The following is an 18,973-nucleotide window of genomic DNA, read 5'->3' as shown; positions in this document are numbered from 1 at the left end:
ACAACAGCTTGAAAATATAAATTTATATTCCTAAGGGGGTCTTAAATATTTTTCAAATGCACAACAAAGTAAATACTTAAAGTGTGATTACTCCATTGTTTATGTCACAATGTACTGGCATTCATACAGAAGATGCAAGTCCCCTAAGTGTGATAATAGCATACCTACAGATAACAGATGCATTTAATGAAAGAGAACCAGGTATTTATTATCATCCAATGAGAAAAACAGGACAATGTTCTGCAAGTAATTTGTGTTGTCTGGAACAGACAGGGTGGACTATCAATCTATAGTTATTTTCAGGAAAATTTTCTTTGGACTTGCCTGAAAACTTGATGAGAAATGATTAGCACCAGGCAAAAGAAAAGAACTGGGCTCTGGAATTTGTATTGTTAATAGAATAGGAGAGAATAATTGCTTTCAGTTCATGGACCTTTCATGAAGACACAAAATCTATTTTTAGTCCCTTTTGGCCTATTAATACTATTTATTATGTACTCAAGTAAATGGCAATACAGTACTGACCCAGAAGCAAAGTTAAGAACTTGCAGGATACTCATATAACTTTAATTCCAAGAATATTTATATTAAAGCTTAAAAGAAGGTGTTGATGTCAAGTCAACTGTAACTCAGGGTGACCCCATGGGTGTCAGAAGAACCGTGCTCCAGAGGGTTTTCAATGGCTGATTTCTTGGAAAAAAGATCACCTTTTGGTTAGCAACAGATCATGTTAACCATTTGCACTACTCAGGAAGTCTAATGTATATATTGTTGTTAGGTGCTATTGAGTCAGTTCTGATCCATAGCAACCCTATGTATAACAGAACAAAACGCTGCCTGGTCCTGCGCCATCCTCGCAATTATTGTTATACTTGAGCCCATTGTTTCATGCAGCCACTGTGTCAGTCCATCTTGTTGAGGGTTTTCCTCTTTTTCACTGAAAGTCTACTTTACCAAGTATGATGTCCTTCTCCAGGACAATGATGATGTCCGTGTCCAAATTATGTGAGAAGAAGTCTTGCCATCCTCCCTTCTAAGGAGCATTCTGGCTGTACGTCTTCCAAGACAGATTTGTTCATTCTTCTGGCAGTCCATGCTATATCCACTATTCTTCACCAAAACAATAATTCAAAAGCATCAGTTCTTCTTTGGTCTTCCTTACTCATTGTCCAGGTTTCGTATGCATATGCAAAAGATTCAGGGACCAAAGACACAATTCCTGGCCCCACGTGGCTCACCATCTATTGGGTAAATGGGCTCGTAGTGGAATGATTTCACAGAGTATAAGAAGTGCTGTGGCACACATACAGCAAGGTGCTAAGGGGACCAACACTGTCTGGGGGTATCCAGGTAATAATATACCTATTAGTAGCTGCATGCCTGAGAAAATGATAGAACCAGTAAAGAAATGATGTACAGCATGTAGGAGAATGTGAAGTGAGTGAGGTTATGTATTTTATGTTTAAACAGAGTGTAATGTTGGTTGTGATTCTGAGTCATGTTGGTACCATTTTGTTACAGAAATACACTGTGGCGAAATGTTTCCACCCCTTGCCAAAATGAACACTGAGGAACATGAAGAAAACTGAAGAACTCCAATGAAAAGTTGCAAAACAGAAATAGCCACACTTCTTCGGAGTCTTTAATTCCCCACAGCCATCATAGAAAAGGTAGGGGAATATATTATGCTATGGTTTTGCTCTTTTAATAGTATTTAAATTTAATACTGAAAAAGGAGAAAAATGTATTTGTTTATTGAACAAATATTCATTAGGTGATGTCTGTGTGCCTGCAAACTGTTCTAGGCACTAGAGATACAATGATGAACAAAAAAAGCCAAGGTTATGCTCTTGAAGGCATTGACATTCTAGTGGGAGGAGATAAGTAAGTGTCATGGGTTGAATTGTGTCCCCCAAAAATACGTGTTAACTTGACCAGGCTGTGATTCCCAGTATTGTGATTGTCCACCATTTTGTCATCTGATGTGATCATGCTATCTGTTGTAAATCCTATCTCTGTGATGTTAATGAGGCAGGATTAGAGGCAGTTATGTTAAAGAGGCAGGACTCAATCTACAAGATTAGGTTTTGTTTTAAGCCAATCTCTTTTGAGATTTAAAAGACAGAAGCAAGCAGAGAGACGTGGGGACCTCATACCACCAAGAAAGTAATACCAGGAGAATAGTGTGTCCTTTGGACCTGGGATCCCTGAGCTGAGAAGCTCCTCCTCAACCCAGGAAGATTGATGACAAGGACCTTCGTCCAGAACCAAAAGAGAGAGAAAGCCTTCCCCTGGAGATGACGACCTGAATTTGGACTTTTAGCCTCCTAGACTGAGAGAATGAATTTCTCTTTGTTAAAGCCATCCACTTGTGATATTTCTGTCGTAGCAGCACTGAATAACTGAGACAGTAAGTAAATTAGTGAAAAGGAAACTGGCAGGTGTTGCTAATGCCTGGGAACGTGGTTGTTGTGGTTGTCTTGTGCCAGAGTCGATTCTGACCCCGGTGACCCCATGTGTTACAGAATAGAGCTGTTCCATAGGGTTTTCTTGGTTGTAGTCTTTAGGGAAGGGAGCCCTGGTGGCGTAGTAGTTAAAGTGCTTGGCTGCTAACCAAAAGGTTGCTGGTTCAAAGCCCCCAGCTGCTTTGTGGGAGAAATATATGGCAGTTGGCTTCTGTATATAGCCTTGGAAACCTTATGGGGCAGTTCTACTCTGTCCTATAGTGTCACTATATGTCGGAGTTGACTCAACGGCAATGGATTTGGTTTGATTTCTTGGAATCTTTACGAAAGGAGATCGCCAGGCATTTTCTTTGACAGTGCTGCTGGGTGGGTTGGAACCTTTCGGTTCCCAGCCAAGTGCAAACTGTGTGTGCCACCCAGGGACCTGTATGAATGTGGTGAACAGGTTAATGTGATATGGGATGACTGAGGGGCTACTTTAGCATGGGTGTCAGAGCAGACCACTAAGAGAAATTGGAACTGCGTTGAATGATGGAAAGGAGCCAGCTGAGTAAAGACCTAAAGACAGGACCTTCCACATGCCCGGAAGCAGTATCCACATCAGTATGCTCAAGGCTCAGAAAGCAAGTCTGTATTGCTGTAAGAGGACTTATAGATGCATGCTGTAGGAGAGGAAGTTGGAGAGCTTTTTAGGCATGGGACAATGTCTTAATTTTACTCCATTGCAGAGGGAAACCATGGGAGAGTCATTAGCAGAGAAGTTAAAGAATTTGTATTTTCAGAAGACAGTTCTGCTTTATTGATAGGCGTGAGGGTTCAGTAATAGTGGGAAACAGTGCTGCCACTCCCAGTAAGAGATTATGGTGAGCTCGTTTAGGGACATGGCATTGGGATGGCAAAAAGTGGATGGATTTGAAATAAATTTTGGGTCTGCTTCAGCTAGATTAAAATAGATGACCACCTCTACTCTAAATGAATCCCCAAATATAATTATATTTCCATACATATAGGGTATACTGTTCATTTGGAGCCCTGGTGGCACAGTGTTTAAAAGCTCAGCTCCTATCCAAAAGGTTGGCAGTTCAAATCCACCAGCCACTCCTTGGAAACCCTATGGGGCAGTTCTACTCTGTCCTGTAGGATCACTGTGAGTTGGAATCAACTTGATGGCAACGAGTATGGGTACTGTTCATTTGTGTTTTAATATACAGTAGTCATATTGTAAGGTCCCTGGTTGGTGTAAACAGTTCGCCATCCCTTACTAATCTAAAGGTTGGTGGTTCGAACCCACTTAGAAGTGCCGCAGAAGAAAGAACCAGAAATCAGCTTCCGTAAGGATTATAGCCAAGAAAACCCTAGGTAGCATAGTTCTATTCTGTAACACACGGGGTTGCCATTATTCACAATTGACTTTACTACAGCGATGTAGTCAAATTGTAATTTATTCCAGTGTTTCAAAAAACTGCTTACAATGTATATGTTTATGGACCGCTTCTGAAACTTAGAAGAGGTTAGTGTCAAATTGTGAAATGAAAATTCTACCCTGAAATCTCATGTGATAGGTGGGTTATCTTGTAGCACGCAGAGACTTGAGCTTTTGCAACTCCTCTCCTGCTTCCTAGTGGTTCCTGACTTCTAAGAATATTGTAGCCCAAGCCACTGGGAAGTACCCTGTGTGAAAGGCCACTTCCTAGATAAGAAACATATGAGTTTTTTGAGCACTAGTGGTTTAGGTCAATCAAGTATGATTTCAGGACTAAAACTTTTACGCTGGGTTATTCCTAGATGAATGTTGAAGAAAAACTAAAATACAGCTTAAAATTGGTGTTTCAGAAAGTTGAAGATATATGAATGTAAGCAGTGTTTCCCAGAGAAACTAAAGTTCTGCAGAGTGAAGGCTTCACGTCATGGAGAATGTGAGCATTGTGCAGAGATACATGGAAGAGTGGGAGAATGAGGAATGGATGTGATGACCTGGGAAAGTAGGTCCAAGTTTACAAGAGCCAACAGCCACTGTTGGAGCATGGATCAATCCCATAATTGTGTCCAGAGTCATTATTTATGATAACTCAGCTGAGCAATCTTTAAAGAGCTCAGCAAAATGCAGAGCCTTGCCTTCTAATATTCTCAACTTTCTGAAATGGTTTTAAACTTGGGTGCTGTAGGAACCCTTCCTTTCTCACCCCAGACCCCTCCCAAAAACAACCTCAGTGCAGCAACTGCACAGTGTCAGATAATTGAAAGGACTCACGAGATTCCACAGAGTTAGGCTGTAATAAAGGCAAAGAGTGTGGTGCAGCAGGAAAAAGAAAGCCCAGCAAACATCAGAGAGGCCTGAGATGTCCAGGCAGAGTTCCAGGGTCCTTTTTCAGTTGCAAGAATGCTCTTCATCTTCTGGTCCTCAACCACCAAGATGCAGGTAAGATACCGTGGTCTCAAGGATGCCAAAAGCACAAGATTACTAAAGGGTGTTTTACACCCCACAGCTCACTTAGCAAAAAAACAGGCTTTGTGACCAGGTGCAAACCATCAATCGATACCGTTTAAATAAACAGCGTAGACAAGCTGGTACAAAATGCCTCCAGACGAGTTTTGGACTTTAAGGAGCACGTTATAAACCACTAGCTAGTACATTTCACCTTTGTCTTGGTAAAGAGTCAATATTATGGTTCCGATGTCCTTTAAGATAAGCAGAGAGCTACCCCACAACTGCAAGTAACTCTATCCCTATACAGTCATCAACCGCATAGTGTCGGTTTGGGCAACATCCAACTGTATATATGTCCATGGTCCCATAAGGTTTAATAGAATTTAGAAATCCCGATGGAAGAATGGGACATAGGGGATGTAACAGCTTTCTGCACGCAACACATGTATCACATGTCTCTTGTATACAAAGTGATCATGCTGCCAGGCATATGATGGTATAGTATATATACAATCTATAATACATATGTCTTAATAGTCATAATAAATACCTGTGTTACTGGCTTTCTATTGTTAATTTAATGTGAACTTTCCCTACTTACAAATAAAAGTTTACCATATAAAAGTGTATGCTTCGACTCGTAGGCAGCAGCATCTAATCTCATGTATCGCACATCTCTTGAGTGTTGTAGCATTATTTCTCTGCTCAATTTTCTTTCAAAAATATTATCATGAAATGCATCATGACTCCGAAATGCAGCAAAAGCAGTGCTTGTGATAGCAGCAGCAAGAGGCAAAGGAGAAGTATCAATTTGGAAGTGAAACAAAAGGTATCCCATATAGCTTTACTAAGTATATAATATGGTGTTTGCACAACACCCAAATTACATAATGTCCTACTTTGTGGAACATATCATAGATGTTAAGTGACACATGTCTGTACACATGGAAAATTGAGCAATAATGAAAACCAGAGAAGACCTAAAGATGATACACCACGTTCTGTGATCAGTCTTGTTGTCCGTTGGACTGGATACAACTCTTTGATTAGCTGGAGATATTGTTAAAAGGCCAAGCTTGAAGTCAAAATGTCTGGGAGAAGTCAGGGGCATAGTGAGGGTAACAAGCGCCCAGGGGTAATCTCTAAGTTGCGCCCCCATTCCAATTTCAAGATGAATAGACACTGATAGTGGTGATGTGTCAGCAGAAGTGGGTCCTCCTCTTGTCCGGCTGCCTCAGTCAAGCACCTTTCATATTTGTGGTGCCTTGGAATATCATTACACTCCTTGTCTGTTGCCCCCTTAGACTTGCGCCTGGAGGCAAGTGCCTCCTTCTGCCCCCACCCCCTGCCGCCTCTAGGAGAAGTGTTTGGATTCTGAAGCAATAAGGATAAAATAAAACAGAAAGAATAATAGTGTCTTAGGTCAGAAGCACACCATGAGACAAGGATTTGGATACCAGTGTTTATTTGGGAGGTGATGCCAGTATACCCAAAGAGTGGGGATGTGAGATAAGGAATAGAAGGAAGCCAGATCAGGTACCTTATTACTGCTGTGACCCATTTATTGCAGGCACTGGTTTGATTTAGGGTTAACAAAACAAAAATTGCCCCTGCTTTCAAGGAACTCACATGTTGGTGGAAGAGAAAGACAAGGAAACATGTTATTGTCATAAGGGCTATAATGAGGGTATGATGTGGCTATTGAATAAAATCAAGGAAGAAACAAGATGTGTATCAGTTAGCTGTTGCTGCATAACAAATATCCCCCTCAGTGATTTAAAACAATATGCATGCGTTATTGTTTATGAGTCTATGAGTGAGCTCTGCTGATCTGGGCTATGCTTGGCTGATCTTACCTAGGTTTGTTTATTCATCTGCAGTCAGTTGACAGGTTGGCTGGGGACTAGATAGTCTAAGGTGGCATTACTCACTTATCTGGCAATTGGCTGGATGTGGCTAAACCAGCTCAGTTCTCTTTCATGTAGTTTTTTATTCTCTAGCAGGCTATTGTTCTTGTGTGCCGTCAACTTGATTCTGACTCAGAGAGACACTACAGGACAGAGTAGAGCTGACCCATAGCCTTTCCTACGCTGTAATCTTTATGGGGGCAGACCCCCAGGTCTTTTCTCCCTTGGAGCCCCTGGGTGAGCTTGAAACACCAACCTTTTGGTTCGCAGCCAAGCGCTCAACCATTGCATCACCAAGGATCATTTCCTGCAGGCTTTGATGTGGTGAAAAACAGGTGAAATTGTGCACTACAAATTAGTAAGTAAGCCCGTGCATAGCTCGCTTATTGGATGATCCACCCCTGGGAACAGGAATAATAATTTGCAGGTAGAATAATATGTTTATGAAAATATGATAAGCAAATGGGAAGATGAGCAAAGCTGGTTCAACAGAAAAATGGATGATTGGATGGACAGATTGCTGTAGCAATATGGTTAACAAAATCATAAGAGTATTTGTAGAATTTGTGCTTGCCTCGAAAAGGAGGGAAGAGAGGAAGGGAAGAAGAAAGAGAAGCAGAGAGGGAGGGAAGAAGGCAGCGAGGGAGGGAGGGAGGGGAAAGAAGAAAGAAATAACCTTGGAGAAAAGGATGAGGTTGAGAGTCCGCCTGAATGCAAGAACTGTTCAGCATAGGATTGTGTTTGTGGCTTCAGGGAGATGTGGGAATGATGCAGGTTGCATGATAGAAACTCTGTCTATGATGCACCTTCAATAAACATGTGAAGCATAGTGAGTGGAGTTTTGTGGACACTAGTGAAGGATTTGGCTTATTGCCCCAAACTAAAATTCTTAGGAAGGCTCTTAGAGTCTCACAAGGCCATGTTTCTGGGGCGGCTCTCTGTGAGGCAGTTGGGCCTCATAGCCATAAAACCAAACCAGTTGCCATTGAGTCCATGTGACTCATAGTAACCCCATGTCTGTCAGAATAGATCTGTACTCCACAGGGTTTTCAATGGTTGAGTTTTCAGAAGTAGATCACCAGGCCTTTCTTCTGAGGTGCCTCTGAGTGAACTTCCCGCCTTTCAGTTAGCAGCCAAGTGCATTAACCATTTGCACTACACAGGGACTCCCCATTGACCTTAAGGATTTATTTATATAGAGGTCAGTGTATGTATGTTTCTGTTGGGGTGCATGTATGAAGTGATTATTTTTCAGTTTATGAATCTCTTCACCTTGAGACTGAGTTGGATAAATTAAATACAGGTAGTCCCAAGGTTTCCAATGTCTGACTTACCTACAACCTGTAGTTATGAACCAACCCCCGTAAAGCCGGGCAGGAAAAAAACTGACTTGGTGTTTGTGCCCCCGGGCTCCCACGAAGGGCTACACTTTCCCAAGTGTGCAGGTGCCAATGTGGGTCCTTGGGCAGCCACTGGTGGCGGGCAGGCCCCTGCGACATGGCGCACCCAGCCGCAGCTCACAGCAGCGAGCGGAGAGCCCACGTGTGCCTGCCTGCCTCGGAACTAGGAAAGGTCCAGCCCAGCTGTCCATGTGCCCTAAGCACCGCCGCTCCGCTTCGCGTGTGGCCTGCAGGTGGTGGCCGCCAGCAGCCGGGAGCCTGGTGACGTCCTCTATGATGAGTACAACCAGGCAGTGCACAGCGCTGGGTACAAGGCGAGGCCTCCATAGCACCCCGTTACTCAGCCCTGCCCGACCCCATCCGGCTGGTCCTTGCACGCTGTGCAGCCCAGGGCCATCGCAGCACCTCTGGGCTTCTGTTTTCCCTTCCTTACACATGAGGGTTTTCACTATTGCAGCCATTCTTGGCCTTTTGATGGCTGGAAGTGGAGAGGGGAGCATTCTTAGATTCTTGACCTGTGTGTGTACATATGGTTTCCTGGTCCATGGAGAACTTCAGACTTGGGTTTCCCTAAGCTTCTTCCCAGCCCTTGGGCCCCAGGCTCCCTCTTAGCATGTCCTACGAGGTACTTTCTCCTTTGCACCTCAAGGCAGGGGCCTCATAGTTGGTGCATGGGGTTGACAGGTCTGGTGAGGAGGTGATGGGGTAATGAACCTTCTGGCCCCAGCACCATCCTACCGGCCCCCAACCCTCCCTGCCTCAGCTGAGAAGGGCTCAAAATCCAGAAGAAATGCAACCAGTGATACCAGATAGATTTTTTTAGTCAGAGTCTACACTAAAGTAATTGGTCTCAAGGATTTTATAGAACACAGACGTTCTTCACAGAGTTGCCGTGGTCTCCTGCTTCAACAGTGTTTGAACGGAACCGGTGCTGGCCAGCCTCCTCACAGCAGCGCTCTCCGACGCCCCAAGTTCCCGGCCGCCGCTCCAGCGGGGTGCAGCCGCCGCCTCTCCTCAACCGCTGCCATGACGACCGCGTCCTCCTAGCAGGTGCACCGGAAGTACAATCAGGACTCCGAGGCTGCCATCAACTGCCAGATCAACCTGGAACTCTACGCATCCTGCGTCTGCCTGTCCATGTTTTACTACTTCCACCACGATGATGTGGCTTTGAAGAATTTTACTACGTATTTTCTTTACTAATCTCAGGAGGAGAGGGAACAAACACGCTGAGAAACTGATGGAGCTGTAGAACCAAGCAGGTGGCGGAATCTTCCTTCAAGATTCAAGGAAGCCAGACCATGTTGACTGGGAGAGCAGGCTAAATGCAATGGAGTGTGTGTTACACTTGGAAACAGGCGTGAATCAGTCACTACTGGAACTGCACAAACTGGCCACTGACAAGAATGACCCTCATTTGGGTTGCTTCATTGAGACTCATTATCTAAATGAGCAGGTGAAATCCATCGAAGAATTGGTGACTAGATAACCAACTTGGGCAAGCTGGGGGCCCTGGAATCTGGCCTCGCAGAGAGTATCTCTTTGACAAGCACACCCTGGGAGACAGTGATGGAGAGAGCTAAGCTTTAGCCTGGCTGCCCCATAGCCACAGGGGTGACTTCATGGTCACCAAGACAGTGTCTGCATGTTGGATTTACCTTTACCTTTTCTATAAATTGTACCAAACATCCCCTTAAGTTCTTTCATTTGTACCATTCCTTCAAATAATTTGGTACCACCCTGCAAAAAAAAGATTTTATAGAACAGAATCTTCTGAGTATTTTGGGTAACATTTGCCCTGTAGGTATCTCTTCAACTGTGGAGAAGGTATATGCAATGGTTTGTAATAACAAATAGGCACTACTTTGAAACAGCACATCAAAACATTATATTACTGTATTTTTATGTTAAAGATGTTTTAGTGCATCTGGAGGTGTTTTGTTAATTTTTTTATGCATAGAAAGGTATACTAGATACTAAGACAAACATTTGACTGACATTAGATACGAACTGGACCTAACTGTTCCAATTTATGTACAAATTCGATGTAAAGACAGCTTTAGGAACAGAACTCGTTCATAATCTGGGAATGCCTGCAGCAGCCCTATCTTAATCTAAACTAAGTACTTTCCGGGGCTTCGAACCGGTGCAGTCTGGCTCCAAGCCCTGCTTAAGATGTGCTGTTCTAAAAGCTCCCAGGTGATGCTAATGCTGCTGGTTAGGGACCATTTCTGAGAACCACTAGTACAGCAGTGGTTCTCAAAATTTATTATACATAAGAATCACCTGTGGGATCTTGTTAAACTGTAGATTCTGATTCAGTATACCTGGGGTGGAAATGCAAATTCTCAGCAGAGGTTCAAACTGGAACGAACTGGTTCAAAACCCTGGTACTTTCATTGTTCTCCTGGGCCTCAGTTTTAAGCCTGGTAATCTCCCAAATCACCAGCTGCCTTGAATTTTAGTGTGAGGCTTAACAGGCTGACATTAGCATCTCGAGATCCATGGAGGCAGAATTGTAACTTGACTGCGGAAACGGATGCTGGGAAGACCCATACTTGGAAAACCCCACACCAAAATATCTACCCTTGTTGGGTTGGAGAATGCATTACATTCATTCTTCTTTCCCAAATGCCGATGATTCTGTACCCCCTAATTCTGAAAATTGAGACAAAGATTATTTTTAAAAGAGGTAAAATAAGCAAAAAATAACCCAACGAAAACAAGGTAAATAGCATAGTTAAAGCTGACAACAAAGTTACAGAATGGGAATGAATACTCTCTGGTGGCCTAATAATTCATTAATTAATTAATTTTTCATTGGGGAACAGGGCACCTCCCCATTCCTTCTTCTCCCCTCACCTCCAGAGGTAACCACTATCCTAAATTTTGTATATACCGTTCCTTTCCTTAAAAAAAAATTGTACCAAATATGATTTATCTATGCCTATAATTTTTGCTTCCTTTTGAGAGTTATAATAATAGTCTCATGCTCATATAATCTACAGGATGTTTGCTAATTTCATTCAACATTTGTGTTTCTAAGATTTATCTATGTTGTTGAATGTAACAGTAGTTCATTTTCACAGTTAAATAATATTATATTGGGTTTATATACCATAGTTTATTTATCAGTTCTCCTCTGGATGGACATTTCTGTTGTTTAAATTTTCTGTACTATGAATAATATCATTTTTATATGACTCATGGTATGTGTGCAAGAGTTTTTCAGGGCAATATACATAGGAGTGGATTGCTAGGATACAAGATAGAATAGGTGACCAGCAGGATGCAGCATTTTCAGCGCTAGAACCAGGACTGTCTAGGCTTACAAGGTAAGACTAAATTATTTTCCAGAGTGATCGTAGCAACTTACACTCCCAACCAGCAGTATGTGAGAATTCTCTTTGAGACCCATCCTCCCCAGTGCTTGCGATATCTTAATTTTTGCCAATCAATCGCGTGTGAAATGGTTTCTTACCACGATTTGATTTCCCTGGTTACTAATGAGGTTCAAAGCCTTTCATGTTTTGTTCTCCATTTGTGTTTCCTCTTCTGTGAAATGCCTTTCATATCTTTTGTCTTTTTTACTGTTGGGTTGTTCTGTCAGACCCATCTTATGCGCCATCTCAGGTCCTCACCTAGATCAGGGTTTCTCAACAGAGGCACTATTGACATTTTGACCAAGTAAATCTTTATTATGGGCGCTACCCTGAACATTTATGTTTAGAAGCATCCTTGGCCTCTACCCACTAGATGCAAGTAGCATCCCCTAGTCATGACAATAAGAAATGATTGTAGACTTAAAAATGTCTCTAGCTGAATGTCCTTCTAGGGGACAAAATCATATCCAATTGAGAACCACTGAATTAGATCCTTAGCAGGTTGCTCTTATGGGAGATAAAAGAGAGACCAGGGCAAAGCAAATACATGCACCATTCACTCTCCATTTCTCCCTCTGATGGACTGATCCAAGGCATATCTCTCTGTACAGTATATCCAGAGATGCCCCATGTCACCCAGTGGATACATTTGCTAGGCTGATAAGCTGTGTGTTTCTTCATGGTTCATGGTGATGCAGTGGCCATACAGTCACATATCACTTTGTATTGCTTCCCATCCTTCCCTGCTCGCTTCCCTTTTCTTCTGTCTCCAACCTTGGGATGCATATACCAATTAAAACATTAGCGCTTAATCCTTGCCTTGGGGTCAGCTTCCTAAGGAAGCTCACCTAAAACAAGTAGTTCTAGAAAGGATACCCAGTGTAGGGGATTTTGGAGTTGGATTACCTACCTATCTAAAAGTAATAGGGACCACATTTTTTGTTGTAGATTGGGATGAAAATAAACCCTGGCATGCAGTACCATAACAATTACTTAAGCTTTCACCTGTCGTAAATTTGGATGAGGCTTGGGTGGAGGGGAAAGTACTGGGAAATCAAAGAGCTGCAGCGCACAATCAACATTAGAGCCATTATAATCATAAAAATTGTGGAGTAGGGTGGCTAGTTCTGACCTGCAAAAAGAAAATTTTAGGCTGAGGGTAGTTCATTGCCAACCTAAGGCTTGCTCTGTAAGCCAGAGGGCGCAGTGTTAAAGGAGATTTATCTCTGGCAGTTGTAGGGCAGACTGTGATGAAATTCAGGCCCAGCATTTGACTACAAGGTTGGCAAAGATGCAAAGGAGACCAAGTGCACAGTTTTGTAAGATCTCCTATTTCGAGCTCAAGACCCTGATAAGGATGCCGAGATATGGGATGGGTTCCTTTGTGTGGATGAGCTTGAAGGCCTTGAGCCCCTAAATTCCCCAAACCTTCCTGGCAAGCAGAAATAATCCTTTCTCCCTTGATAGAGAAGAATATCCTCCCTGTCCTATGGTTGTGCAAGGATTGCACCTGAATCAGGTGCCTCATAATATGATGCTTATTCTTCTTAATTTATTTTTCTGCCACTCCTCATGCCTCCAACGGGATTAATAGAGTATGATCAAAACAGAGAAGTATCCACTGTCTTAGGCTGGGCTCTCTAGAGAAGCAAAACCAGTAAAGCATATAAATATATATAGAGAGAGATTTATATCAAGGAAATGTCCACACGATTGTAGAGGCTGGAACATCCCAAGTCCGTGGATCAAGATAGAGGCTTCTCCTGATTCATGTAGCCGCAGGGGCTGGTAAACCCAAGATTGGCAGGTCAGAGAGCAGGGCTCTTGCTCACAGGCTGTGAAGATTGACAAATCCCGAGATCGGCAGATAAGCTGCTAGCTCAAGTCCCAAGAACCTGAGGTCAGACGAACAGGAGGCAGCTGCAGGATCCAGAGAGGGCAAAAGCCAGAACGTACACTTATATTCAGATGCAGGCCATACGCCCAAGGAACCCTGTTTCAACTTATTGGCTACTCACAGCAGATCCCATCATGGGGGTGATCACATATAAACATTAAGAATCATGGCCCAGCCAAGTTGACACACAGTCTTAACCATCATACCACCCTTCTCCAGGAAGAAATAACCTACACACTGAAAAATTAAAGTATCTGGCTAATGTGTACCATCAGAACCAAGGAGACCCACGTGGGAGTAGACCTTGAGTGTGTTAGAGTGAGGCTGCAATATAAAGCTGGATGGGGGTATACCCGTTAAAAATACATCTATATGAGACTAAAAAAGTCAACAATTTCAACAATTACTCTAAAGAAAAAATGAGAAGATAAGGGGACAGGGAAACTAGAACACTGGAAATGCAACAACCAGAATGCAATTAAAGAGAATATTGACACACTGTGAAAAAATGTAACTAATGTCACTGAACAATTTGTATAGAAATTGTCAAATGAGAACTTAATTTGCTGTGTAAACTTTCACGGAAAACACAATAAAATATTATTTAAAACAAAAAGTTGGATGGGGGAAGGATTCATTGAGATAGGGGCACTCACTCATAACTTCAGATTCAATTTTTTGTCAAGGACACTTGGAGCTAATCTTGATATTTTTCTGAGATGGTTCTTTGAAGCATATATGCTATGATGGCCTTTAATGAGTGAGGAGGAAATTCCGCAACTTCTTTGGCCTGGTGTTGATAGAAGAGTCAGACAGCTCAGGGAGGAGAGATGTTAGAATGGATGTTAGAATGGATTTAGGTATAACCCAAGAGTCTATCATTTTACCGTGTTTCTAAAGAGGACCCAGAGAACACTACTTTCATCAAGACAATAAGGTATTCTCTGATGAGAGGTGTGGCAACTTTGAAAGGCTTGGTTAAGTCTGTCAGCCATGGGCTTGGGTTGATGTTTGGTGAAGCTGTCAAAGAACCGAGCTTCCTAATATCAATGAGATGATGGGACCCAGAATAACAGAAGCAGAGTAGCAGCACTCACCTTTAGAAGCAAGGTGAACTTAACTGGCATAATGGGTAGCAAGTGAAACTGCCAGTCAAGGTTCCTTGAACCACAGGGATCTGACGGTGGCTAATACATTCTGGCATTCTTTGGGCCGAAACAGTTGAACAGATGTCTGGGATGCTGCTTAATTTGGATAATCAGGAAAAAAAAAAAAAATCAAATCTCATGAACCATGGAACATTGTAGTTCCTTACCAAGTTTCCACATCTAGTCAGTTCACAGATGTCATAGCTATGACCATAGGCTTATTCTAATTTTTATTCTATTTTTAATTTTATGTTTACATTTTGGAGCCCTGGTGGCACAGTGGTTAAGAGCTCAGCTGCTAACCAAAAGATCAGCAGTTTGAATCCACCAGCCACTCCTTGGAAACCCTATGGGGCAGTCCTACTCTGTCCCATAGGGTCGCTATGAGTCGGAATTGACAGCGGGTTTGGGTTTTTGGTTTACATTTTATACATATTTATCTGGAAATTCTAATTCATGAAGTACAATGGGTGCAGAAAACCAGTTGTTTGTTATTTCTTTAACTGTTATTCTTGGCGGTATTTCTTCTTGCGTGATTGGTAATGTTTGAGTATTGACGTTAATACATGGGAATCCTTTGGACCTAAATTGAAGGTGTTTTCCTATATTTCCTGTATTGCTTTCTCTAGAGTCAGGAACCACTTTAGCCCTCTTGCGTGATTCCACTCTAGGGTCTGACTCTCAGGTTTAACTGCCTTATCTTGCCTTGCTAAGGGTGGAAGGCTTGGTCTTCAGATCAGTGTTGTTAGTGTGCCATGTTCCCTCAGGGCTACCCAGCCTTTTTCATTAGTTGACTCCCATGGAAGTTCTCTGGCTTCATTTCTCTGTCTCTTTTTTTTTTTGGTGGTGGTGAGGAAGGCTCAAATATTTCCTTTACTATCTAGAAAGCCTAGCAAAATTTATCATGTTTTTAATGTATCCAGATATAGTTTTACTTTAGCAGACAGATGCTTCACATTATCTAGCCTGCATGCTACCAAAAATGAAATAACTTTGGCTCCTTCCTCACATCTTTAACAGCATGAAAATGACTAAAAGCAATTAGCAGGTCTCCAGGGCCCTAATCATAATAGAACTCAGTTTGGTCCAGGAAATCTTTAATCGAAGGAGTAAGAGGGGCTGTTTTTCTCATCACTGGCCAAATATCCTGTCCGCATAGTTATTCAGTGTTGATCAGAAGACCGGGCCTGTAGGCTCATATCCTGAGTGAAGTTTCTCTAGTTTGAAGGAGCAATCTCAGCCAGCTCCCCGCTCCACACACTCCCTTTTACTCATTTAACACACACATTTGACATATACTTCGACATCTACTGACCTATCCCTCTTATTTCAGCCTTTTCTTGGAAACAGGCTAATATATAATACATGGTAGAAAGATTTCTGCACATTTCAAAGTTTGACATGTTAAGACAGATTTTAAACAGGAATCGCCAGATCTCTGTACTCTAAATCAGAGAAATGTGAATGGACTTGGTCATAGGGTGGAGCGGGGTTCTTAAGCCTGTGGAGACCAGGCAGTGGGTGGACCACTAGGCAGTGGTGAGAGCTGTGTAGAAAGGAGAGCCTGTGCTAGTCTAAATGCAGCAGCTCCTCCTTAACTCCAGTCTGTTACTGATCTGGGGAGCGTGGCCTCAGGTCTACCAGATAGTCCCCTTTTTCAAGAGAGTCTTGAAAGCTGGAGTTTTCTTCTGTGGAATCTCCCAATTTTAAACCCTAGTTTATTAAAAATAAAAATACACAAAAAACAAAGAATCTGATTGTGTAGGGAAACAAAGCATGTTTGTAGGCAACCTACAGGCTAAATCTAGCCAGCAGACAAGTTCAAGTGAGCCAGCGTGTAGCTTGAGACTGATGAGTTTTGAGAAGTAAATCCTATCTGTGTGGCAATTTGCTGATTTTGCGTCAAGGAAAATAACTTTTCTGTCCTGTTTATTTTTGTTTGCTTGTTTGTTTGTTTGGGAATTTTTCCCCTAGTAAAAGTTAAAAGCCTACAGGAAGTTCTGATACGTGCTACAAAATGGATGAACCTTGAAAACGTTGTGCTAAGTGAAATAAGTCAGTCATAAAGGGCAAATATTGTATGATCTTGCTTATATGAATTATCTAGGATAGGCAAGTGTATAAAGAATGGAGTTTCTTAGTGGTTATCTAGGGTAGGAGCGATGGAGGAGGGGGAGTTCTTGCTTATGGGGCACTGAGTTTCTGTTAAGGGTGATAGAAAAATTTGGAAATGGATAGTGATGATGGTAGCACAACATGATGAACATAATTAATTTCATTGAAATGTACATGTAAAAATGTTCAAGTGGCCAATGTTTTATTATATATCTTTTTAGTCACAATTTTTTTAAAAATCGTAGGAGATACAGTATCTACTAAAGCTAAACACAGGCCTGCTCTATCACCCAGCAAACTCACTCCTAGGCGTATTTGTCCAAGGGAAATTAGTGTATATGTCCACAAAAAGATATGTTCATAACAGATATAATAGTCCAAAACTGGAAATAAGGCAAATGCTCAACAACAGAAAGATGACACATAGATCTTGATTTATTAATTCAATGGAATATAATGCAGCAATGTACTATCGAGACACATGACAGCATGGATGAATCCTGCAGACACTGTGTTGCATGAAAGAAACCAGACACATAAAATTATGTGTGTGTGATTTATGTTGAGTTCAATGACAAGCAAAACTAATATATGGTTATATAACTCGAAAAATTAATTTATGGCGATAGAACTCCAGAGGGCACGAAGTAGCCTTCTAGGGTGCTGGGGATGGTCTGTCTTATGATCCAGGTGGTGGTTATATAGGAGTAAATATATGAAGCATTTCATCAAACTCTAGAGGTAAGATTTCTGCACTCTGTGTGCATTAAGTGCTTCAAGTCCTTCAGTATGGATTATACCTTAACATAAAGAAAACAAAAATCCTCACAACTGGACCAATAAGCAACATCATGATAAACAGAGAAGAGACTGAAGTTGTCAAAGATTTCATTTTACTTGGATCCACAGTCAACACCCATGGAAGCAGCAGTGAAGAAATCAAATGACATATGTATTGGGCAGATCTGCTGCAAAAGAAGTCTTTAAAGTGTTAAGAACCAAAGATGTCACTTTGAGGACTAAGGTGCACATGACCCAAGCCATGGTATTTTCAGTTGCCTCATATGCATGTGAAAGCTGGACAATGAATCAGGAAGACCGAAGAGAATTAATGCCTTTGAATTATGGTGTTGGCGAGGAATATTGACTATACCATGGACTGCCAGAAGAGCGAACAAATCTGTCTTGGAAACAGTACAACCAGAATGCTCCTTAGAAGCTAGGATGGTGAGACTTCGTCTCATGTACTTTGGACATGTTATCAGGAGGGATCAGTCCCTGGAGAAGGACATCATGCTTGGTAAAGTAGAGGGTCAGCAAAAAAAGAGGAAGACCCTCAACGAGATGGATTGACACAGTGGCTGCAACACTGGGCTCAAACATAGCAATGATTATGAGGATGGCGCAGGACCAGGCAGTGCTTCGTTCTGTTGTACATAGGGTCTCTATGAGTCAGAACTGACTTCACAGCACCTAACACAACAACAAAACAACATGTGCATTTAAAAAGTAAATAAATAGCTAACAATGGATGGTACATTAAGTTTCTGATTGTATAGCTCAGGGATGACCTCTGAATAATCTGAGATGGTTCTCAAGTATTCCTGTTTGCCCAGGTGTGAGGAAACTGGGTGCTTGAAAGCCAGTCCTCCACATCTGTCAACAACATGGGGTAGCTCCCTCTTAAATGCACCTGTGTATAGGTGAAGGCATTCTGATTCCCATGTGGTGGGATATTCCAGTTTCTTCCAGTCCTCCTCATTCTCTACCTGTGAAATACACAATTTCATGTAGCTATCAGAGAAATTTAGAGTTTTCTGTAAAACTTACCAAGCTTGAAGGAGTGTCACTTTGTGGAGCATTACTTCTGTGTACGCTAATCTGATATCGTCCTCTTGCAGCATCCTAGTCTCTGCATGTTAAAAAAAAACTTGCAGATATGATGGTTAAGATTGTGTGTCTACTTGGCTGTGCCATGATTCTCACTGTTTATATGTGATCACCCCCATGATGGAATCTGCTGTAAGTAGCCAATCAGTTGAAAGGTAGTTTCCTTGGGCATGTGGCCTGCATCCGAATGTAAGTGGATGTTCTGTCTTTTGCCTGCTCTGGATCCTGCAGCTGCCTCCTATTCATCTGACCTCCAGTTCTTGGGACTTGAGCTAGCAGCTTACCTGCTGATCTTGGGATTCGTTGATCTTCACAGCCTGTGAGCAAGAGCCCTGCTCTC

At 42.2% G+C, this 18,973-nt stretch overlaps 1 protein-coding gene and 1 pseudogene across 1 annotated transcript in view; both read left to right on the top strand.

The window, feature by feature from the left end:
- Window positions 1-1,660: 1,660 nt before the first annotated feature.
- PAK5 (p21 (RAC1) activated kinase 5) overlaps window positions 1,661-18,973 on the top strand; it is a 208,306-nt gene continuing 190,993 nt past the window's right edge. The window contains exon 1 of the mRNA XM_023737566.1: window positions 1,661-1,670. The gene's annotated coding sequence lies outside the window, so the exon portion shown is untranslated. The remainder of the gene's footprint in view (window positions 1,671-18,973) is intronic.
- Window positions 9,209-9,783, top strand: LOC101352732 (ferritin heavy chain pseudogene; annotated as a pseudogene).

Source organism: Trichechus manatus, unplaced genomic scaffold (genome assembly GCF_000243295.1).
Source record: "Trichechus manatus latirostris isolate Lorelei unplaced genomic scaffold, TriManLat1.0 scaffold00104, whole genome shotgun sequence".
In the NCBI taxonomy this organism is placed as follows: domain Eukaryota; kingdom Metazoa; phylum Chordata; class Mammalia; order Sirenia; family Trichechidae; genus Trichechus; species Trichechus manatus.
The sequence above is the reverse complement of the archived record's forward strand: the minus strand, read 5'-3'. Positions and strand labels throughout refer to the sequence as shown.